The following is a 25,634-nucleotide window of genomic DNA, read 5'->3' on the forward strand; positions in this document are numbered from 1 at the left end:
CCACGCCGCCCGGGCGGACCCCACCCACCCGCCTCCCTCCGAGGGGGAGCCCTGCGTTCCAGTTTGGGTTTGTTTGTTTGTTTTAAGATTTTATTTATTTATTCATGACAGAGAGAGAGAGAGAGAGGCAGAGACACAGGCAGAGGGAGGAGCAGGCTCCATGCAGGGAGCCCGACGTGGGACTCGATCCCGGGTCTCCAGGATCCCGCCCTGCGCTGAAGGCGGCGCTAAACCGCTGAGCCACCGGGAGGCCCCCGTGTTGGTTTTTTTTTTTTTTTTAATTTTTATTTATTTATGATAGTCACACAGAGAGAGAGAGAGAGAGGCAGAGACACAGGCAGAGGGAGAAGCAGGCTCCATGCACCGGGAGCCCGACGTGGGATTCGATCCCGGGTCTCCAGGATCGCGCCCCGGGCCAAAGGCAGGCGCCAAACCGCTGCGCCCCCCAGGGATCCCCCCGTGTTGGGTTTTAATGTCGAATTATTTTCCCCCCCCTTGATGTTAATTCTAAAGGAAATATGGGATTCTAAATCCCCTGCAAAAGAAGGGGAAACATTCCGCGTTGATAAACACAGGAATCGAAGTAGGAGTTGCACCATTCTAAACTTTTCCCACTGACTGCAATCCAGGGAAGAAAAAGGAAAAAAAAAAAGGGGGGGGGGGGTAAGAAACTGGAAAACAAACTTTAACTTCTTTATGATTTTTACCAAGGGTTGCTTCATTCTGTTGGTGTTTAGGAAAGAAGCTTATATAGGGGCGTCTGGGTGGCCCAGGGAGTTAAGCTTCTGCCCGTGGCTGGGGTCCTGATCCCTAGGTCCTGGGACGGAGCCCCGCTCCTTGCTTCTCCCTCTCCCCTCTACTCGAGCTCTCTCTTGCTATCTCTCTCAAATAAAATCTTGAAAAAAAAAAAAAAAAAAGCCAGAGCAACCAAAGCAAAAACTCTGTTTGCTTTTTCTACATAGAAATCTTTGATGCCCTGACCTGTCCCAGCATGGTAATTGACAAGCAAGTCTTAGACTACGTTAGCGAAGTCGTTTTGCCATTTTGGAATCCTGAGTACGGCACCATCATTCTGTATTAGGAATGAAATTGCTCAGAAACATCATTGGATTCGAAATGGGATCTAGCAACAAGGTATTTCTGGAGTGATCAGTCTAATGTACAGAATAACTATGGAGATCATGTAGTCTGTTCTAGAATAATGCAAAGCTTGTCTTTCGTTGTTCACCTCAATTAATGATACTTGGTGCTTTAAAGCACCGAATGGACTACATATAGAATTTCAGTGGTTGGATTTGTATTTTTTGAGTTTTAGGATTTTCTGGGATACATCATGCTCCACATAGACAAAAGGGGCAAGCTCTTTTCCACAGCATTTCCACCTTTTCCACAGAAACCTAAGCCATGCATGAGCAAAAGATCACACTCTGCTTTATCAAGGAGATTTCATGGTTACAGGTTCCAGCACTTGCCAGGAGTTCTTTGAAAAAAGCCTCAGTAAGAAAAAGCCCTGGCTTAAGGTTACCATTATGACGGTCAGGGAATAACTAGGCAATTGGCATTCGGTCCCTGAATGTATCTTCCTGAGTGTAAGAAGTCCATTTTAATCAGAGGTATATGGAATGAAGGTGAGCCCTATCTCTTTGGGAGAGACTCCTAAAGGGGTGGGCTGGGACTATATGTTTCAGCAAATCTTCCCTACAATCTTTGTGACCTAAACGGCTTCCACTTGTCCACTAATTGACCATTGTATTTTCTAGTATGGTTATGAGAATCTTTTGCATGTCAGATCCTAGAACCTCTATGAAAATATGTTATTTTGCTCCATTACTTTTTTTAAAAAGATTTTATTTATTTACTCATGAGAGATAGAGAGAGAGAGAGAGAGAGAGAAAGGCAGAGACACAGACGGAGAAGCAGGCTCCATGCAGGGATCCCCATGTGGGATTCAATCCCGGGACTCCAGGATCATGCCCTGAGCTGAAGGCAGGTGCTCAATAGCTGAGCCACCCAGGCGTCCCTGCTCCATTACTTTAAGTTCCATGACTGCTATCAATGAAGAAAAAAAGAGGGAAAGGATGAAGGATTGAATGCATACTTATCATATACCAGGCACTGTACTAGTCACTTGATACATTTAGTCCTCACAATAACTCTATGGGTTATTTTTCTTTTCTTTTTAAATATTTATCTATCTATTCATGACACACACACACACACACACACACACACAGGCAGAGGGAGAAGCAGGTCCTCCCCAGGGAGCCTAATGCGGGGCTTGATCACAGATCCCAGGATCATGCCCTGAGTTAAAGGCAGACGCCCAACCGCTGAGTCACCCAGGCGCCCCTATGGGATAGTTTTCTTATCCCCATTTTACCAGAGGAAACTGAGACAGAGTCTACATAATCTTAGTTAAAAAAAATGAACCTGTAAATAACAGAACCAGCGATCAAACCAAGGTCTATTTAGCTCTAAAATCTTTGCTCTATTCACTACAAACTAGGCGGAGTTCCTTTACATTTTTCTTTATAAAGCTATGCTAATTATTATGTACTGTTTTGCATGTCAAAGGATTTTGAGTTTTACATATTTAAAATTTGTTCCAGTATTCTTTAGAATGGTGGATCTCAAAATGTTTGAAATGCAAATTGTTAGGTTCCAGCCAGGACCTACTGAACTCTGGACCTTGCACCCAATAGCCACTCTCTCCTGGTCATTCTGACACATGGGAAAATATGAGAAACACTGCTTTAGAATAGCAAAGCTAAGCTGAGTTTGTTTTTTTAAAGTTAGGAGGTGATGCTCCTTTTCTTCAGGACATCTTTTCAGTTTTTTTGCCACCTCTAACTTCAGACTCATATTCTCTGTAACAGAAGTTGTAGATTTCGAACTAAACACATGTGTGTATCTCAGAAAACGATAGTCCAGTTCTTTCTGTATCAAAGGCTGGCTTCCCATTTTCCTCAGACAGCTTTTTTATCTCTAGTTTTTAAATCATGTTTGGCCCTTGTGGAACTCCTTTTCTGTTTTAGAAGCATTCCCTATTGGGTGTCCCTCTCCCAATATGAAAAACAATTTTCTTTCTCCTTCTCCTTCTTTCTCCTCCTTTATATATACATTTATTGCACACTTTGAGTAGCAAGGTTATAGTATTGCTATATGTTTATGTTATATGATTGTTTATGTTTATGTCATTTAACTATCACTTAATTCTTGAACATCTAAGACACAGCTAAGATCCTAAAAGAAAAAAAAAAATGGGATCATTAGGCAAATAATTACCACATAGTCATCCTGTGCACAAAAGTGCATGCAGGAAATTCTCTCAAGTTCTTACTTGGAATATTTGGCTTTATTTTAGATATACAGTACTGTAATTTCTGTACTTATCCAGCTCATTGCAAGTTAGAAACAATGAATCACAAGGCAGGGGGAGGAGGTGCTATTCATATAGGCACATTGAGAGCAGCAATCACAATTGGCAGAATAAATACAGGAAAGACAAGAAAATGGGTAAAACAGAAGGACTGAAAATGTACAGTAGTCTGAAGCAATTAGTTACATTGAACAATCTTTTATATCCCTCTGGGAAGGTAAAAAACACAGCCCACAAGCCTGCCATCTGAGAATCCCTCACCTGGTATTCTGAAGGGAATTGAATGAATGGAATTCTCATTCACTGACCACCTACAATATAACCCGAAATCTCTGGAGGACATCTCTCTCTCCACAGATAGACACACACAGACACGTTCAGGAGACAGCAGGGATATACAACCTGTGTTAAACCTTAGAAACTCTTTTACACAGGATCAGGGTAGGTTCCTAAAGCCCCATTGTCTCTAAGTTCCAATATTCACAAGTCCAGTGTAAGCAGAAGAGTTTACCCTCCTAGGCCACATATGCATGTCCACCAAACAGAAAGGTGAGCCAGCTCTTTGAAGCTTTAGAACCAAGCTTACTCTTCTCTTTTTTGCTGATATCAAATTGTAAAATGGTGCCTCTCAAACTTTAATGGGTATGCGAATCATTTGAGGATCTTGTTAAAAAATGCAGTTTCTGATTTGGTGGGTTTGGGGATGTCCCGAGATTCTGCATTTCTAATTAGCTCCTAGGTGATGCTGCTGCTGCTGCTAGTCCGAGCATGTTCCTGGCCTTCTACAGCAGCAGTACTTTCTTAGGCCTTTAAGATACTGAACCAGTTCCTCATGGCTTAGTGGGCACCCAGTGTTGACACTGATCATCTCGCCACACATTCAGCAGTGTTCCCATTTTGGCAGTTATCTTTCTTCTTGCTGATTATTGTTTGTTGTAGGAAAAATGGTGTATTAGCTCTGGCTGCCATGACAAAATACCATAGACTAGGTGACTTAAATAACAGAAATTTATTTTCTCACAGTTCTGGAGGCTGGAAATCCAAACTCATGGTGCCAGCACCAGGAGGCTCAGGTGAGAGCTCTCTTCCAGGCTTGTAGAACCCACCTTCTCATTATGTCCTCACATAACAGGGAGAGATATCTCTCTGGTGTCTCTTTTGCGTAAGCGTACCAATTCTATCAGGTCAGATCTCCATCCTTACGATCTCATTCTTTTTAAAAATTTTTATTTTTTTATATGACAGAGAGGGAGAGAGAGAACAAGCACCGGGAGAGGGGAGAGGGAGAAGCAGGCTCCCTGCAGAGCAGGGAGCCCAATGTGGGGCTCAAAGGACCCTGGGATCATGACCTGAGCTGAAGGCAGATGCTTAACTGCCTGAGCCACCCAGGCACCCCCCTTATGATCTCATTTAGCCTTAATCACCTCCTTAAAGATCTGTCTCTAGTATAGTCACGTGGGGGCTAATGCTTCAACATATAAATTGGGAGTGGGGGCACAATTCAGTCCATAACAAATGGCATTTTCACAATGGCATGATTCACTGTTTGCCCTTCAGAATTGTCCCAACTTTTAACTGATTTGTCCCAATTCACTGTATATTTAATTATTATGAGTTTCCATTCCTAAATCACTTTAACTTCAAATCCTTACTCAAAATACCTTCAATATGCTCACTGCTCTCTCACTGACATCAATGTAGGGATTAATATTTATAAAATACACTTTAAAAATGTAAACTCATTATAGGTTTCAAACTGATAAGAAGATGACCTAGATCAGAGCTTCCCAACCAAAGGACCAGGACACTGGTGGTACTTTGTGGTCCACAGTGCATTGAAAGATGTGGCAAATATCAATCCTCCTCAGACAGTAGGACAACTGAGGGGGCCTGTGGGTAATCCCCAGCCTAGTCTCCTTTGGCTGCAACACCATTGTGTTTATCCCACAGAAATACTCTATTTTCTAGCTGGGCTAGGCCAGGAGGGAGCTGGGAAGGGCTTCCAACACTGAAATTACTGTGCACGATCTTTAGTGCCATCTGCTGGAAGTGGGCACAATTGACACACTGTTGCTCCAGAAGGTGGATTTTTATTTATGAAGTTAAGGAAGCTAAAACATCATGAGAAGGGTTGTTTCTATATTACAGATTTAATTTTTTTTACTAGTTGGAAGGATAAACTTAAATTACATAAAAAAGCCAATGTATGAAATGCAATTCTCTTAAAAAGTGCCAGATTAAAAATATCAAACAGGCTACTTCAGTTAGGACAGTTTTAAAAAATCACTATGATGGCAAGGTTTCTAAGAAGCTTGACATATAAGGGTGCCTGGGTAGCTTAGTCAGTTAAGTGTTCTACTTCTAACTCAGGTCATGAGCTCATGGGTCAAGGGATCAGGCCTGCATTGGGTTCTACACTTGAGGGAGGGAAGTCAGCTTGAGGTTCTCTCTCTCTCCCTCTCTCTTTGCCCTCCCCCTACTCACACATTCTCTCTCAAATAAATAAATCTCTCTTTTTTAAAAGAAGCTTAACACATAAAAAATGTCTAAGAATTTGTGGGCGGGAGTGAACTAGAGAGGTGAGTCCATGGGAAAATGCTAAACTTCCTAAAATATTAGAAAACTTTCTTCAGAAGAGTAGGAAGTCTTGCTTCAGATGTCAGAACAGGGACAAATAAGTTGAGTTTTGATACATGAGCTATGTTCAGTCAGGATTCTGAAATTCTGGAAAAGATATCCCTACAATGTTCAACTACATGTGCCCCACACTTGCTCCCAATGCTGGCTTTCATAACCCGTCATTCTATTTGCCACTTGGATTTCATTTAGCTAGATGTTTTCAATAATTAAAAAAAAAAGTTTATTAATATCCCTAAAGTCTTTAAAAGCATATCCAACTAAAATTCCAACAAAATTTAAATTTCTGTTGTGGGCTGAATTGTGTCCCCTCATAATTCTTATGTCAGATAACAAGAATTCCTGTCCTCTTCAAGGGTCTTGCTGAACTAAAAATTAGATTGACATGAACCAAATTAACAAGAGAAAATAAAATTTAATAGCGTATTTACAAGGAATCCACCCAGACATGGAAATTCCAAAGATCAGCAAAATGAGGTCAATTTGTCCTTGTAAACTAAGGGGATAGGGGTCTGGGACTTAAGAGGAAAGGAATGTAATTCACAGGAAGATAAGAAGAGCAGATGTTTGGTAATCAGATGTTTGCCCTGCCACGTAGATAGGTCACTCAGATGAAATTTATCTTTGCTAATACTCTTATTCCAGAAAGACTCTCCAGTTTAGATTCTTCTACGTAGTTAAAGGAGGGGCAAAAGTTTCTCCTGGGCTCACAGATTCTCCAGCTCAAAATAATCTGCATGCCAAAGAGGCACATTCTCAAGGGGCCTTTGGAACCCCTTTAAGTCCTAACCACTAATAACTCAGAATGTGATTGTGTTTGAAGATAGAACCTTTTTATTGAGGTAAAATGCAGTCATATGGATTGACCCTAATCAATTTGACTGGTGTCTTTATAAGAAGAGATTAGGACACAGATTTGTTTGTTCAGAGGAAAGACCACATGAGAACAAAGGAGAAAGCAACCATCTGCAAGTCAAAGAGAGTCCTCAGTAGAAACCAAACCTGATGAGTCCTTGATCTTGGACTTCAAGACTTCAGAAGTATGAGAAAAAGAATTTCTATTTAAAAGGATTTATTTATCTATTTATTTATTTGAGCGAGAGTGTGTGCGCGCGCGCGCGAGAGAGAGAGAGAGAGAGAGAGAGAGAGAGAGAGAACAAATAGGAGGGACCGAAGGAGAGAGAGGGAGGTCTCAAGCAGACTGCATTGAGTGTGGAGCCCGACATAGGGGTCGGTCTCACCACCCCAAAATCACCACCCTGAGATCATGACCTGAGCCAAAACCAAGAACTGGACACCCAGGTGCCCCCAAAATTATCTATTGTTTAAGCCATCCAGTCTGCGGTATTTTGTTATGGTGTCCCTAGCAAGCTAATATAATGTTCTTCTTGTGAGGTCTTTATTTCCTCTATATTTAGTTCAATGATTAAAGTAGATTTACTTGGCTCATAATTTCTTTCATAAAGGTTTTTTTCTTGTAAGAAATTTCTTCTTCACTAATGAAGTGTAGAGATCAAGTAGATTCCTATACACATTCCTATTGCTGTGTAATAATAGACTACAACAAGTCCTTATCACATTCTAACATAGTTAAATGATAGTATGAGGGTTGAGCTACAGGAAAGTTGGTATGGGAGAGGGTTATTTTAAAGAGGAATTTCTCCCATGAGAAATTCTCCTTTTAAGTATAACAAAGTGGGTAATGTTATTCCCCAGAAATTCTCTGAGAACATTTCTTTTGAGAAAAACATTCAGCAAGAGAGAAATATACATTCTAAGAGATGCTACATGCTTCTCACCAAGAGAACTGAGAGGCCTCGAACTGTGCTCTGTGTGGTTGGTAAGTGGCTACACAAGAATTGATGCCTTCTCATTTTTATACCATTGGGAAGAAGGTAGTGAGCAAAGTAGAAGCAAAACTGAAACAACAACATGAAGGGATTGAGGGATTGAAAGAGGAGAATTTTCACTATCATGAGTAGTGAGGAAACATACACAGAGATGTTATAGGAAGCTTTACTTTCTATTTTTTTCTGTGAAAGATTTCTGTATTACATCTTTAAGGAAATCTACTATAGGTCTTTACTATTTATCAAAATTAGTCTTATTATCCCCACAGAAACTGGATGGATGGTGCCCAGTTATAGATTGCACAAACGTCATCCAAAAGGCATCTCTAGGCCTAGCTGTTCTTATTTCCTGGATCTAGGAGATTTCTGATATATGAGTGAAGTGGGGATTTCCTGTGTACTTTCTAAGACAAAGAGTTCTTACTTTGTTCTCCATGGAACTCCAGTAGAGCTGAAACCAAGTCATATAATCCATATACTTTGTCTATAGCTAAGGCAGAGAAAGTCAGCAGGTCTGGTATCTATTAGTTTTCCCCCTAGCTGAAGTTTGAAAAATATGTGCTTTGAGACACACACTGGGCTTAGGTAACATTTCTTCTCTGTGTATGTGTGTGTCTGTATTATGTTGTTATTGTAATCAGCCAACCGGGATAAAGTAACAAAAAATTGTAATGGCTGCAAATACATGAGTTCTTCATAGATACAAAATTTAGTCATTTTGATAGTTAATCTGCATATATATAAACAAAAGGCATAGTCATAATTCTGTCCCATGATCATTAGGCATAAATGAAAGAATTGTACACAAATCACTGTGGTAAGTAAGCCACATGTTTACTTTCAAAATAAGGGAAAAGTTGGAGATAAAAATAATTGTTGCCATTTTGGGGCACCTACTATGTGCTGGGCATTGCTTTAGGTATGCTAGTATAATATTAGCTCCACAAGATAGTAGACATTTAAAAAAGAATTCTATAAACAAGAAATCTGAAAATCAAAGAGATTAAGACCAAGACCACAATTATTTTAATAATTCAGAGAGCGGGATAAGAAATGCAGGAAGTCACAGAGAAAGAAGGGAGGTGGGTTGCCCGAAAGACTCCAGAATCCAGGTAGAAAGGTATTTGATCCAGTCTCTAGTAGCTAATGACATCCATTATGAAGATTTTCTCCTGTACGCTATATTAAGTATGAAACAGTATGAAGAATGCCACTTTTGACTCCTCCTCAGTCAAGAAGTTTCTTTTCAAAAAAATTTTATTTATTCATTCATGAGAGACACACATAGAGAGGCAAAGTCATAGGCAGAGGGAGAAGCAGGCTCCTTGCCAGGATCCAGATGCAGGACTTGGTTCCGGACCCTGGGATCACACCCTGGGCCAAAGGCAGATGCTCAACCGCTGAGCCACCCAGGCGTCCCCGCCAAGAAGTTTCAATAAGCAGACTATTGAGAACTTAAAAAAATATGTTAACAAACTTTACCCAAGTAATGGGTACCATTTTGTTTCTTTAAAGATCCCAGAAAATGGAGTCTAGTTAGCTCACTAAAAAATTCTGTTGTTAGCATATCTTTCTAAAGTTTTTTTTTTTTAATTGGGCTTTCTTAAAAGCCTCAAATCTGAGGCTCTAAAATGCAATAACTCTCTTCCATTTAACAGTTAAGTTTGAAAACAAATTAGAAAAAAAAAAAAGAAAACAAAGTACAAAGTTCTATCTCTTCCTTTGGGCTTACCTAATTTTTCTTCTGCTTTGTGGAATAACGTGTCAGCGGTCTTCCATCGCCATCTGGTGGACAATGTACAGATGCGCTCTGACTTGAGAAGACCAGGGCACCATGGACCAACTTAAAGATGTTTATCCAGTGGTCTCATTACAGAGGACAGCAAGTTCTGTTTCTACATCCATTTTTATTTCTATAATCCCACTTCTCTTACACCTAAAAATCTCAACATTAAGGACCTACTCTTTTTTGATAAGATTGTACTATTTCCTTTAATGTTAAAATACAGATAAGCCTTAAATTAGGGTGGAGATATGGGGGACAGGGTGAAAGCAGTGTGACGCAATGGTTACTGAGTTGTTCCAAAACCCTGCCTTTCAGCACAATGGTCTTGCTGGTTATATTGGCTGTGGAACACTTTCTGAAATAAGTCCCGATGATTCTAGAAAAGTAGTTAACAGTGGGTAATAGCAGAGTAGATCAGAAAACTCAGGTTTTTTTTAAAGTTAATTTCCTTTTTATTTTTCCATAAATAAATGAGACAAATCTGTAGCTGGTTCATTCTTTTTTTTTTTTTTTTTATTATATTATCATTTTATTTTTTTATTTTTTTTTTTTTAATTTTTTTTTTTAATTGGTGTTCAATTTACTAACATACAGAATAACACCCAGTGCCCGTCACCCATTCACTCCCACCCCCCGCCCTCCTCCCCTTCCACCACCCCTAGTTCGTTTCCCAGAGTTAGCAGTCTTTACGTTCTGTCTCCCTTTCTGATATTTCCCACACATTTCTTCCCCCTTCCCTTATATTCCCTTTCACTATTATTTATATTCCCCAAATGAATGAGAACATATAATGTTTGTCCTTCTCCGACTGACTTACTTCACTCAGCATAATACCCTCCAGTTCCATCCACGTTGAAGCAAATGGTGGGTATTTGTCATTTCTAATAGCTGAGTAATATTCCATTGTATACATAAACCACATCTTCTTTATCCATTCATCTTTCGTTGGACACCGAGGCTCCTTCCACAATTTGGCTATCGTGGCCATTGCTGCTATAAACATCGGGGTGCAGGTGTCCCGGCGTTTCATTGCATCTGTATCTTTGGGGTAAATCCCCAGCAGTGCAATTGCTGGGTCGTAGGGCAGGTCTATTTTTAACTGTTTGAGGAACCTCCACACAGTTTTCCAGAGTGGCTGCACCAGTTCACATTCCCACCAACAGTGTATGAGGGTTCCCTTTTCTCCACATCCTCTCCAACATTTGTTGTTTCCTGCCTTGTTAATTTTCCCCATTCTCACTGGTGTGAGGTGGTATCTCATCGTGGTTTTGATTTGTATTTCCCTGATGGCCAGTGATGCAGAGCATTTTCTCATGTGCATGTTGGCCATGTCTATGTCTTCCTCTGTGAGATTTCTGTTCATGTCTTTTGCCCATTTCATGATTGGATTGTTTGTTTCTTTGGTGTTGAGTTTAAGAAGTTCTTTATAGATCTTGGAAACTAGCCCTTTATCTGATATGTCATTTGCAAATATCTTCTCCCATTCTGTAGGTTGTCTTTGAGTTTTGTTGACTGTATCCTTTGCTGTGCAAAAGCTTCTTATCTTGATGAAGTCCCAATAGTTCATTTTTGCTTTTGTTTCTTTTGCCTTCGTGGATGTATCTTGCAAGAAGTTACTATGGCCGAGTTCAAAAAGGGTGTTGCCTGTGTTCTTCTCTAGGATTTTGATGGAATCTTGTCTCACATTTAGATCTTTCATCCATTTTGAGTTTATCTTTGTGTATGGTGCAAGAGAGTGGTCTAGTTTCATTCTTCTGCATGTGGATGTCCAATTTTCCCAGCACCATTTATTGAAGAGACTGTCTTTCTTCCAATGGATAGTCTTTCCTCCTTTATCGAATATTAGTTGCCCATAAAGTTCAGGGTCCACTTCTGGATTCTCTATTCTGTTCCACTGATCTATGTGTCTGTTTTTGTGCCAGTACCACACTGTCTTGATGACCACAGCTTTGTAGTACAACCTGAAATCTGGCATTGTGATGCCCCCAGATATGGTTTTCTTTTTTAAAATTCCCCTGGCTATTCGGGGTCTTTTCTGATTCCACACAAATCTTAAAATAATTTGTTCTAACTCTCTGAAGAAAGTCCATGGTATTTTGATAGGGATTGCATTAAACGTGTATATTGCCCTGGGTAACATTGACATTTTCACAATATTAATTCTGCCAATCCATGAGCATGGAATATTTTTCCATCTCTTTGTGTCTTCCTCAATTTCTTTCAGAAGTGTTCTATAGTTTTGAGGGTATAGATCCTTTACATCTTTGGTGAGGTTTATTCCTAGGTATCTTATGCTTTTGGGTGCAATTGTAAATGGGATTGACTCCTTAATTTCTCTTTCTTCAGTCTCATTGTTAGTGTATAGAAATGCCACTGACTTCTGGGCATTGATTTTGTATCCTGCCACGCTACCGAATTGCTGTATGAGTTCTAGCAATCTTGGGGTGGAAACTTTTGGGTTTTCTATGTAGAGTATCATGTCATCGGCGAAGAGGGAGAGTTTGACTTCTTCTTTGCCAATTTGGATGCCTTTAATGTCTTTTTGTTGTCTGATTGCTGAGGCTAGGACTTCCAGTACTATGTTGAATAGCAGTGGTGAGAGTGGACATCCCTGTCTTGTTCCTGATCTTAGGGGAAAGGCTCCCAGTGCTTCCCCATTGAGAATGATATTTGCTGTGGGCTTTTCATAGATGGCTTTTAAGATGTCGAGGAATGTTCCCTCTATCCCTACACTCAGAAGAGTTTTGATCAGGAATGGATGCTGTATTTTGTCAAATGCTTTCTCTGCATCCAATGAGAGGATCATATGGTTCTTGGTTTTTCTCTTGCTGATATGATGAATCACATTGATTGTTTTACGGGTGTTGAACCAGCCTTGTGTCCCAGGGATAAATCCTACTTGGTCATGGTGAATAATTTTCTTAATGTACTGTTGGATCCTATTGGCCAGTATCTTGTTGAGAATTTTTGCATCCATGTTCATCAGGGATATTGGTCTGTAATTCTCCTTTTTGGCGGGGTCTTTGTCTGGCTTTGGAATTAAGGTGATGCTGGCTTCATAGAACGAATTTGGAAGTACTCCATCTCTTTCTATCTTTCCAAACAGCTTTAGGAGAATAGGTATGATTTCTTCTTTAAACGTTTGATAAAATTCTCCTGGGAAGCCATCTGGCCCTGGACTCTTGTGTCTTGGGAGGTTTTTGATGACTGCTTCAATTTCTTCCCTGGTTATTGGCCTGTTCAGGTTTTCTATTTCTTCCTGTTCCAGTTTTGGTAGTTTGTGGCTTTCCAGGAATGCGTCCATTTCTTCTAGATTGCCTAATTTATTGGCGTATAGCTGTTCATAATATGTTTTTAAAATCGTTTGTATTTCCTTGGTGTTGGTAGTGATCTCTCCTTTCTCATTCATGATTTTATTAATTTGAGTCTTCTCTCTCTTCTTTTTAATAAGGCTGGCTAATGGTTTATCTATCTTATTAATTCTTTCAAAGAACCAACTCCTGGTTCTGTTGATCTGTTCCACAGTTCTTCTGGTCTCGATTTCGTTGAGTTCTGCTCGAATCTTTATTAACTCCCTTCTTCTCTTGGGTGTAGGATCTATTTGCTGTTTTTTCTCTAGCTCCTTTATGTGTAAGGTTAGCTTTTGTATTTGAGTTCTTTCCAGTTTTTGAATGGATGCTTGTATTGCGATGTATTTCCCCCTTAGGACTGCTTTTGCTGCATCCCAAAGATTTTGAACGGTTGTATCTTCATTCTCATTAGTTTCCATGAATCTTTTTAATTCTTCCTTAATTTCCTGGTTGACCCTTTTATCTTTTAGCAGGATGGTCCTTAACCTCCATGTGTTTGAGGTCCTTCCAAACTTCTTGTTGTGATTTAGTTCTAATTTCAAGGCATTATGGTCTGAGAATATGCAGGGGACAATCCCAATCTTTTGGTATCGGTTCAGACCCGATTTGTGACCCAATATGTGGTCTATTCTGGAGAAAGTTCCATGTGCGCTTGAGAAGAATGTGTATTCAGTTGAGTTTGGATGTAAAGTTCTGTAGATATCTGTGAAATCCATCTGGTCCAGTGTATCATTTAAAGCTCTCGTTTCTTTGGAGATGTTTTGCTTAGAAGACCTATCGAGTATAGAAAGAGCTAGATTGAAGTCACCAAGTATAAGTGTATTATTATCTAAGTATTTCTTCACTTTGGTTAATAATTGATTTATATATTTGGCAGCTCCCACATTCGGAGCATATATATTGAGGATTGTTAAGTCCTCTTGTTGGATAGATCCTTTAAGTATGATATAGTGTCCCTCTTCATCTCTCACTACAGTCTTTGGGGTAAATTTTAGTTTATCTGATATAAGGATGGCTACCCCTGCTTTCTTTTGAGGACCATTCGAATGGTAAATGGTTCTCCAACCTTTTATTTTCAGGCTGCAGGTGTCCTTCTGTCTAAAATGAGTCTCTTGTAGACAGCAAATAGATGGGTCCTGCTTTTTTATCCAGTCTGAAACCCTGCGCCTTTTGATGGGGTCATTAAGCCCGTTCACATTCAGAGTTACTATTGAGAGATATGAGTTTAGTGTCATCATGATATCTATTCAGTCTTTGTTTTTGTGGACTGTTCCACTGAACTTCCTCTTAAAGGGGAATTTTAAGAGGCCCCCTTAAAATTTCTTGCAGAGCTGGTTTGGAGGTCACATATTCTTTTAGTTGCTGCCTGTCTTGGAAGCTCTTTATCTCTCCTTCCATTTTGAATGAGAGCCTTGCTGGATAAAGGATTCTTGGTTGCATGTTCTTCTCATTTAGGACCCTGAATATATCCTGCCAGCCCTTTCTGGCCTGCCAGGTCTCTGTGGAGAGGTCTGCTGTTACCCTAATACTCCTCCCCATAAAAGTCAGGGATTTCTTGTCTCTTGCTGCTTTAAGGATCTTCTCTTTATCTTTGGAATTTGCAAGCTTCACAATTAAATGTCGAGGTGTTGAACGGTTTTTATTGATTTTAGGGGGGGATCTCTCTATTTCCTGGATCTGAATGCCTGTTTCCCTTCCCAGATTAGGAAAGTTTTCAGCTAGAATTTGTTCAAATACATATTCTGGCCCTCTGTCCCTTTCGGCGCCCTCGGGAACCCCAATTAAACGTAGGTTTTTCTTCCTCAGGCTGTCGTTTATTTCCCTTAATCTATCTTCATGGTCTTTTAATTGTTTGTCTCTTTTTTCCTCAGTTTCCCTCTTTGCTGTCAACTTGTCTTCTAGGTCACTCACTCGTTCTTCCACCTCGTTAACCCTCGTCGTTAGGACTTCTAGTTTGGATTGCATCTCATTCAATTGATTTTTAATTTCTGCCTGATTAGCTCTAAATTCTGCAGTCATGAAGTCTCTTGAGTCCTTTATACTTTTTTCTAGAGCCACCAGTAGCTGTATAATAGTGCTTCTGAATTGGCTTTCTGACATTGAATTGTAATCCAGATTTTGTAACTCTGTGGGAGAGAGGACTGTTTCTGAATCTTTCTTTTGAGGTGAGGTTTTCCTTCTAGTCATTTTGCTCAGTGCAGAGTGGCCAAAAGCAAGTTGTATTGGGAAAAAGAGAAAAAGAGAGGAGAGAAAGAAGGAAAGAAAAGACAAGCGAAAAAAAAAAACGAAAAAAAAAAAGAAGAAAAAGAGAAAGAAAAAGAAAGGAGAAAAAAAGGGGGTGGGGGAAGGAAACAAATCAAAAAGCAAAACAAAACAAAAACAAAAACAAAAACAAACAAAAAAAGAACCACCGGGGAGTATCTTCTGATTCTGTGTTCTTTAAGTCCCTTGGCTTCTCCTGGAAGTTGTCAGTCTAGCTGGTGTTCTGGGGGAGGGGCCTGTTGTGCTGATTTTCAGGTGTTAGCAGTTGGGGGAGCTGCTGTGCCCCTGCCTGGTGCAGGGCTCGGTGGGGGTTGTTTACCCCGTGAGGCCGCAGGAGGAACAGCCCCAGTGGCGGGGCAGCTCTGGAAACCTGGATTCAGCTCCGGCAGGAACTCCGGAGCTCTCCGTCTGCAGGGCCTGGAGGCTCCCGGGCGGGGCCGCTGATCTGCTCAGCTGGGGCAGGAGCGTCCTCGCTGTCCTGGGCCCTCCCGGTCTCTGCCTGTCCCGGGGGAGGCCGGATCCTGGGCTGTGTCCCGGCGCCCTGTGCTCCGGAGCCTGCGCTGGTGGATTCGCGCTCCCGGGCCGCGCAACCCCCTCCGCGGAGCCGCCGCCCGAGCCCCTCCGAGCTGCTCCTGGAACCGCGCAGCCCCCTCCGCACGGAGCCTCTTCCTCTGCCCGAGCCCCTCCGAGCTGCTCCCGGGGCCGCGCAGCCCCCTCCGCGGAGCCGCCGCCCGAGCCCCTTCAGCTGCTCCGGGTCCCGCCGGGTCCCGCCGTGCGCGCTGCAGCCCTTAGGGAGCTCGGCGCACTCTCCCGGGGCGCAGGTGTCTGTTAGTGTCCCCGGGAGCCCGAGGGCATCCCCGCCCTCCTGGGTCCTGCTCCACCTCCCCGCGAGCCCCTTTCCCCCGGGAAGGTCGGTGCAGCTCCTGCGTCTCCGGGACGGGGCTCTCCTGTCCTGGGGACACTCGCCCCGGCCTCAGCCCGGCTCCTCGCGGGCCCCTCCCCCTTGGAGGCCTTTTGTTTCTTTATTTCTTTTTCCCCGTCTTCCTACCTTGATAGATGCGCGAACTCTCCTCACTGTTGCATTCCAGCTGGTCTCTCTTTAAATCTCAGGCCGAATTCATAGATTTTCAGGATAATTTGAAGGTTTTCTAGGTAGTTTGGTGGAGACAGGTGATTTGGGGACCCTGCTCTTCCGCCATCTTGCTCCTCCCCCTGTAGCTGGTTCAATATTATCTTCTCCCATAATAAATATAGGGCAAATGATATGAGATATAATAAAATATAATAGAATTATTTTTTTCATACTCACGAAAACATTTAGCTATATAAATAAATACTGCCTTTCAAAAACAGTCAAGTTAGGTGATGATATGCTGCTAGCACACAAATACAGTAGAAATTGTAACCTCCATTTGTCTCCAGCCCAATGCCTTTACCTGCTGGCCAGGCTTCACCCACTGGCAAGCCGCTACTGAGCAAGATGGGAACTTCTAAAAAACCACAGCCCATAAGTGCTCATGTCTCATGTGACTAGGGGCATTCTTGTCTCACAGGTCACATGAAACCTGACCCTACCCTCCCTACATTATATTGCTGACTATTCAATTTAGGGCCCGCCGTATGGTGGGTCATGTAGAATCGCTCCTCCCACCCAGACATGGTTTCCCCCTTTTAAACTCTGACCTGGGTGGCTTGGGGTGGTGAATAATGTAATAGTTTCCTTCTGTCTGGTTCCATTTGGTTTCCTTTCCTTCCTAACCTCTCTAACTGCCCTATAGTTGCAGGGGTAACTCCTAGTCAAGCTTTCACCACATGACTCTATAGTTGACTTAACTGGGCACAAACTGGGTAAGTCAGAGTCCCTCCCCTGGCAACCCAGGACTGACAAAAATAATCCAGTCTCAGTTATCTCAGTTTGGAATCATCTCAATGGAGGAGCTGTAGATCCTGGAGCTGTAGGAGGCCATTTTCAGCCATAGGGAATGCTTATCAATAGCATTTCCCTCCTGTGCCTTGTGATTTTATTACTTTTTTTAAAAAAAGATTTTATTTTGTTTTTTAAAAAAGATCTTATTTATTCATGAGAGACACACAGAGAGAGGCAGAGACATAGGCAGAGGGAGAAGCAGGCTCCATGCAGGGAGCCCAATGTGGAACTGGATCCCAGAACCCCAGGATCACAACCTGAGCCAAAGGCAAACACTTAACCACTGAATCATCCAGGTGCCCTGATATCATTACTGTTATAGGGAAGAAACGAAAGGAGGAAAAGCACGCAGTAAGGAATGAAATACTCACTCTAAGTGGAGGACAAAGCCAAGAAGTCACACCGAGGAGACAGTGCCAGTATGAAGGGTTTCATTCCAGTGCATTCCAGGACTTTTCACCACTGTCCTATTCTTCATAGAAGAAACTCCCCTCAGAAAAGAGAACTCTCTTACCGTGTTGGTGGGAATGCAAGCTGGTGCAACCATTCTGGAAAACAGTATGAGGTTACTCAAAAAAGTTGAAAATTGAGCTACCCTATGACCCAACAGTTGCACTGTTGAGTATTTACCCCAAAGATACAGATGATCCAAAGGGACACCTGTACCCCAATGTTTATAGCAGCAGTGTCCACAATAGCCAAAATAAGGAAAGAGACCAGACGTTCATCGACAGATTGATAAAGAAGATGTGGTACACACACACACACACACACACACACACACACACACACAGTGGAATACTACTCAGCCAATAAAAAAATGAAATTTTGACATTTGCAATGATGTAGATGGAACTAGAGGATATTATATTAAGTGAAATAAGTCAATCAGAGGAAGACAATTATCATATGATCTCACCCATATGTGGAATTTAAGAACTAAAACAGGATCATAGGAGAAGAGAAGAAAAAATAAAGCAAGATGAAATCAGAGAGGGAGACAAACCATGAGCACTGGGTGTTATATGAGACTGATGAATCACTGACCTCTACCTCTGAAACCAATGATATATGTTAATTTATTGAATTTAAATAAAAATATAGATCAAACATCTAGCACAAGAAAATAAAGAAAAAATTCTCAACAAAACAAAACCTAGCAGCCAATGAGTTAAACCAGTACCTCCAAGATTCTTGCATGTGTCCTGATAAAGTCACAAAAGGAAATATCTGCACAAGCCAATTGCAAATCAGTTTCACTACATTGTAATTGCCTTTTATGAGTTTGCTGAAGCTAATATGGCAAATATTCAGAAAATGCTTACTCTGTGCAAAACAGTGCTTGTCAATCTCAGGAACACAAAAATTATTAAGAACTAATACTTTTTTTGGGAGAGCAAACAACATAGAAAACTAATCATAGGTAATACATTCCATGACAAAAGTGTAAATAAAGTGGTTTGGGACAGAGAAAAGAGTGATTTATTCAGATTAAAAAAAAAAAAAACAAAACAACTTTATCGAGTGCCGAGATACCAACAATGTACTGAGAAGTGTGTTATGATCTGGAAATCCAATGTAGAATAAACATAACCTCTTCCTTTGTGGAGCTTAACTTTTATCACAGGGCACATGCAAACACGTTCTGCACCCAAAGCTATCAACTAACCATATGATGGATTTGAGAAGGCATCCAGAAGAGGAGATGTGTTGAACTGATATGGAAAAGTATAAAGGTCATATAGGATTAAATGGGGATGGGATAGAAAAGAAGATTTCCCCCAGAGGAAACTGCAAATACAAAAACCTGGTGTCGAGATGGTTCTTTTTTTAAAAAAAGCTTTTTTAAAAAAATTTGACAGAGAGAGAGAGAGAGCGAGCAAGCAAAGCAGGAGGAGAGACAGGCAGAGAGAGAGAGCAGGCTCCCAGCTGAGCAGGGAGTCCGATGTGGGTCTTGATCCCAGGACTCCAAGATCATGACCTGAGCTGTAGGCAGATGCCCAACCAACTGAGCCACCCGGGTGCCCTGAGATGGTTCTCTTAGCAGCATGAGGTTCTGTTTTTCTTCCTGGTTCCTGCCTGGCTCCTTCTCAGTCTTCTCGGTTCTGAGTTCCTTCTCCTTCTCTTTCCTGACTTTCTTGTGAGGAGTATTATAACTCACACGTACGTATCTTGAGCCCTGAACTGTTTCAGTAAGTCCTGATGACCAGGTGGGGTCTGCGTCCTCCATCACTTCTCTCTGTCCTCTGATTGCGATAATCATTTTAAATATAGTCTCTCTTGGGATCCCTGGGTGGCGCAGCGGTTTAGGCCTGCCTTCGGCCCAGGGCGTGATCCTGGAGTCCTGGGATTGAGTCCCACATCGGGCTCCCTACATGGAGTCTGCTTCTCTCTCTGCCTGTGTCTCTGCCTCTCTCTGTGTCTCTCATGAATAAATAAATAAAATCTTTAAAATAAAAAAAAATATAGTCTCTCTTTACCTTAGTCCATATTGGTTTCTATTGGACATTTCTTTCCTGCCTACCATGTGTTCAGCTGTGGGGTAATTTAGTAGGAATTATGCAAATAAACAGTCAATTACAAGCTAATAAGGAATGTAGTATCATGGCCTGCTACATAATTTCTGGGACTCTCTTCAAATGAATATGTGAAGTGCCTTATTCAAACAAGCAGGGGAAAAGTGCCATAAAAAGACTACTATAAAAAATAAATAAACTACTACATATTTTGTCTTTTCTTCAACAGTCTCCCTCAACTTGTTACGTCTTTTGAGTATTATTTCATGTCATTTTAAGTAAAGAAAAAATGATATTTTTAATTATTGGCATGAACTTTACCATTCATCTGTATTATACAACACTAATTTAAATGCAAATGTAGGAGCATTGAAATTGAAATCCTCAAAATTGAAATCATCAAAATTGCACAGTTTTTACTTCTTAGCTTGTAGATGCATATGCATTTTATTCTTACTGGAAGAGTAGAAATGTAGCATAAAATTAACTCTTTTAAAATTTAAATTCAATTAATTAGCATATAGTGTATTAATTTATTAATTTAAGAGGTAGAGTTTAGTGATTCATCAGTCTCATATAACTTCCAGTGCTCATTATATCAAATGCCCACCTTAATACCCATCACCCAATTACCCCATCCCTTCACTCACCTCCCCTCCAGCAACCCTCAGTTTGTTTCATAGAGTTATGAGTCCCTTATGGTTTGTCTTTCTCACTGATTTCATCTTATTTTATTTTATTTTATTTTATTTTATTTTATTTTATTTTTTCATCTTATTTTATTTTACCCTTCCTTTCTTTATGATCCTCTGTTTTGTTTCTTAAATTCCACATATGAATGAAATCATATAATTGGTTTTTTCTCTTTGACTTATTTCGCTTAGCATAATACCTTCTAGCTCCTTGCATGTCATTGCTAATGGTAAGATTTCATTTATTGATGGCTGAGTAATATATATACTACATCTTCTTTATTCACTGATCTGTCGATGGACTTTGGGCTCTTTTCCTACTTTGGCTATTGTGGACATTGTTGCTATAAACATTGGGGTGCAGGTGCCCCTTTGAGTCACCATATTTGTATCCTTTGGGTAAATACCTAGTAGTGCAATTGCTGGGTCATAGGGTAGCTCTATTTTTAGCTTTTTGAGGAACCTCCATACTGTTTTCCAGAGTGGCTATACCACCTTGCATTCCCATCAGCAGTGTTAAGAGGGTCCCCTTTCTTTGTATCTTTGCCACACCTTTGTATCTTTCCTGACTTGTTAATTCTACCCATTCTGACAGGTGTGAAGTAGTATCTCTTTGTGGTTTTGATTTGTATTTCCTTGATGCCGAGTGATGTTGAGCATTTTTTCTTGTGTCTGTTGGCCATCTGGATGTTTTCTTTGGAGAAATGTCTGTTTATGTCTTCTGCCCATTTCTTGACTGGATTATTTGTTTTTTGAGTGTTGGTAACTCAATTATTTTTTGCACTTATTTGTATGTGCACAGCCTACCCAAACTCTCTTGAACATTCCAGCTTCCTGATGAATAAGGCTAAAGGGAAACAGAACTATGAGTTCTCCTATATTTCCCTCTCCTTCTGTGTCATCATTTTTGGGCATAAGTTATTGGCTAATATCAGCAGTAATGGGAATAAGAAAAGATGTGGTAGCGTTTCTTGGTTGGTTGTGTTGCCTAGAATGTCATTGCCTTCTTTCTACATTCTGTATTCAAAACAAGTTCTCGTTTGAGAAATGTGGCTTCTTGGGATAGTTAGGGCCACCCACCCTCCCACCCACCCTTATCAGCCCAATCATAGACCCAACATAACTCACTGTCTTCTGGCCCTTAGTCTGGGTGAAATTCTATCTCCTCCACCATCACCACCAGCCCAGTGCAAACTATGGTCTTCTATCACTTGGACTGAAATAATCTACTGACTGTTTCCATTCCTGCTCCTGTAATCCATTAACACATTGCAGCCAAAGGGATCTTCTCAATACCAAATCTGATCATGTATACCCCATAAAGAATCTTTTTTTATTCATGAGACACACACACACACACACACACACAGAGAGGCAGAGACATAGGCAGAGGGAGAAGCAGGCTCCATGCAGGGAGCCCGGCATGGGACTCAATCCCGAGGCTCCAGGATTACGCCCTGAGCCAAAGGCAGACGCTTAACTGCTGAACCACCCAGGTGTCCCCACCATAAAGAATCTTTTAATGCCTAGAGAATAAAGACAAACATGACCTGTAGACTACGGCAAATTTTGTTCCTACATCAGCAGCATGCTCCATATGAATGCTCCATTTCTGACCACTGGCCTTAACGCTCTTTGATCAGACCATTTCTTTTGATCTTTTCCTAGAGGACTCTTCCCCACCTGCATCCCAGTCCTTCCTTCACCTAATTCAACTCCATTCATCCTTCAAATTAAAGTTCAAATGTCCCTCCTTCAAGGAAGCCACCTCTTACCTCTGACAAATTCTAATCTTGTAATTGTTCTTTCTCAGAACCGCCTGCCTTTCCTTTGCAGCACTCCTACAGTGTTAATTTTATATTTATTTTTGTGGCTAATTTGTCTATGTATTATTTCAGTCCAAGTGATAGACGACCACAGGTTGCACTGGGTTGGTGGTGATGGTGGAGGAGATAGAATTTCATCGAGACCCAGGGCCAGGAGAAGGTAAGCATGTTGGGTCTATGATTGGGCTGGTCAGGGTTGTGCTAAAGAAAAAAATATCAACGCCTTTTATGCATCTCTTTTTTGGCTTATTTTCATAATATTGATTGCAGGTGCTGATTATTTACTCATAGGATTACCAGAATAATGTGTCTTCCACACTGATCTTATGGGTTGTTTACTATTATTCTGCTCACTCCACCTGTACCTGGAAGCTTTTTTTAATACATAGTAAGGGGTGTAACAATTAATCATTGAATGAACAATAGCAGAATAGCGCAGACCTTTCTTTTGAAATTCCAGAGAATTGCAGATTTCAATGAGCGCTTAAATAGGATTGCAAATAATCGTACTGTTCTGACAGCTGAATGTCTGAACACTCTCGCCTTTTTCCTTTGCTTGAAATTTTACTTTAGTCTCTGTCAAAATATCAGTTGCAGAATGGGTATAATCCTCTTGTCCTTTGAGGTGAGGAGTTTGAAGGATTCAATGTATCTTGTTTTGTTGTGTTCATTGGCTTCTCTGTCTGCTTATCCACTCACCTGCGGGCCTTTTGTGTCTGTCGCTGTTATGGTCCCTAGTGAAATCTCCTCCTTTTTTTCTTTTTTGGCCCGTCTCAGAGCTTCCCAACATCTGTTATGGTTTAGAGGGACTCTTGCCTGGAAATAGAAGTTCTTTCCAGGCCCTGATATAAATTTCTAGTAAAAGCAAATGAATGAATATATAGCAAGAAACACCATTTCACAAGGAAGTTGCCCTGGAAGTGGACTGCTGGAGTAAAAAGAGCCATTTGCCTGTTACTTGGTCCCAGTAGCCTGATCACTCCTACCCGATCAGGATTTTGCATCACATCATGCAGTTTGCAGCAGCTCCATCCTCAGCAAACTGTGTGGATTACAGTATGTACATTGGCACTTGTTATACAGCAAGTGCAAACAGCTGGGTTTCTTGCTGTTCATCCATCGCCAAGATATGATTCCTCATAAGACCTTTTAACTGCTTTTGCAGTTAGTAACATCAGTGACTGGGAAATCAAACATTTTATCTAGTGGTTTGTTAATGCTATTTTCCAGATGTTTTCTAGAGCTGTTCTTCAGATGTTGATTTGTGGTGGCGTTGATATTTTCTTTCTATAGCGTTTTATTATTTTCAAGCAGTGATATTTAATTTAGTTAGGGGAAATGTCTTTTCCAAACTCTTTGTTTTTGATGACACACAGTTATTTTGTGCCTCCTGTTAATCCCACAAACTAGAAGACTTGGCCCGAATATAGGCATGACCAGACAATAGAAGCTTTAGAAGAACTGCTGTACCAGATTTTTCCTTCTGTCCAGGCTACCAGATACACTGATAGATTATAGGCCTAGGAGATTTTAGGGCCAGGGGATTATTTATTCAGATCCCCTCTTTATTCACAAAATGTAACTGGAACTTATAGATGCTATGTGATTTTAGCCTGGGCCACACAGCTAGTAGTAAAATCAGAATTAGAACCCAGGTTTCCTAAATACAGGGGAGAGGAAACCTTTTTCTTATGCTTCTCACCTGGAGGTGAGATACATGTGGATATGAGATACATGATATACATGTGGATTTGTTTGCCCTGTTCAGCAGCTCAAGGATGCATTCACTGGCAGACTGCTTTTTGAAGGGGCAGGACAAACTCCTGTTGTTGGTCCATGAGAACCATCCTTCTTCCGCATTGGCACACAGAGGCTGTCTTTTTATAGGCCTGCATCGAGGCATCATTCAGGTGGAATTACTCCTGTGCAACTGTTTCTTTGCCTCTACTCCAACCCCTCCTTTCTCTCTACAAGCTCTCTCCTACCACACAAACCCACTGAGGGCCTCTTAAAGCTTCGTGATCATCTGTTTCTTCATCCATAGTGAGAGAGGGAGGGAAAGAATCAGCTCAGTATGCTGTGAGGCAGAAAGTTTTGAGACTTTGACAGCAGTTTATAAATAACTCAGGGTAGTTGTTGCAGACAATGGGAAGTATATATGGGAAACGCCATAATAAAAAAAAATGTATTTGTTGAAAATGAAGGATGACAGCATACAGTCCAAACCCCCAAAAGCTTAACAGAAACTCTCATAAAACTGTAGGTAGGCTTACATTATATTACATGAGTTTTAAACTCTGGATCTGGGCCGAAAACATCACCTGCTTTAGGTCTTCAAATAGACACTTGAGCTACAGAATAATACAATTGACCAGCAAACCGCTTTCAGATTTGGTTGTAATCTATAGACTGTCAACTTGGGGGTAACTGGTAAAGTCATTTTTGGTCTCTTTTTGTCTGTTTTAATTCGTGATATTTCTCTGCAGCTAGCTTTACAAGAGAAATTGAAACGCAGCTGCTGTGCTGTAAATCCACAAAGTGAAATAAGCAGTGTCCAGTGAAGAATGAGGCTCCCAGAATAGCTCCTCTAACAATCCTGGTTGCTTCCTTAACTGGAATCCTTCCTTGCAGGCTCAATGATGATTCATGCATGGAGGGCAGTGGGACTTGATTCAAAGGCACAACAGGGCAGAAAGGAAGCCATAACTTGCTATTGGATATTGGACCAGATGGATCAACAGGGACAAAAAAGTCCCGCAATACCAGCCTCAAAATCTGAGTCAAAATTTACCGCTATGAAGGGCATTTGGATGGCTCAGTCGCTTAAGTGTCTGTCTTTGGCTCAGGTCATGATCCCTGGGAACCTGGGATCCAGCTGGGCTCCTGGCTCAGCAGGGAATCTGCTTCTCCTTCTCTCTCTGCCCCTGCCTGGCACCCCACTCATGCTTGCTCATGCACTCTCTCTCTCAAATAAATAATATTTGAAAAACAAAACAAAACAAAACATTACCCCTGTGAGAATATACCTGATGACTCTTATCTGATTATGTCAGCTTTTACTATTGGTTATTCTTTCAGCATGTATGTATTGATTTGTTAGTACTATTGTCTTGTGACTCCGACCAGTCCAGAACACATATATAGTCAGTAGACTTCCAGTCTGGCATTCCCTGAAAGGGATCCTCCCACCGCCAGGAGGCTGGACTTCACTGCACTATTGTACAAGGACTTCCTTTTTTTAAAAAAATATTTTATTTATTTATTCATGAGAGACACAAAGAGAGAGGCAGAGACATAGGCAGAGGGAGAAGCAGGCTCCCCCTGGGGCACCTGAAGTGGGACTTGATCCCAAGACTCAGGGATCACGACCAGAGCCAAAGGCAGATGCTCAACCACTGAGCCACCTGGC

General features: G+C 41.2%; 1 long non-coding RNA gene across 1 annotated transcript in view; it reads left to right on the plus strand.

The window, feature by feature from the left end:
• The first annotated feature begins 685 nt into the window (after positions 1–685).
• LOC111093675 overlaps positions 686–25,634 on the plus strand; it is a 28,289-nt gene continuing 3,340 nt past the window's right edge. The window contains exons 1-2 of the long non-coding RNA XR_005382519.1: positions 686–1,134; positions 22,298–22,385. This is a non-coding gene — a long non-coding RNA (uncharacterized LOC111093675). The remainder of the gene's footprint in view (positions 1,135–22,297; positions 22,386–25,634) is intronic.

This window comes from Canis lupus, chromosome 32 (assembly GCF_011100685.1).
Source record: "Canis lupus familiaris isolate Mischka breed German Shepherd chromosome 32, alternate assembly UU_Cfam_GSD_1.0, whole genome shotgun sequence".
Classification (NCBI taxonomy): Eukaryota; Metazoa; Chordata; class Mammalia; order Carnivora; family Canidae; genus Canis; species Canis lupus.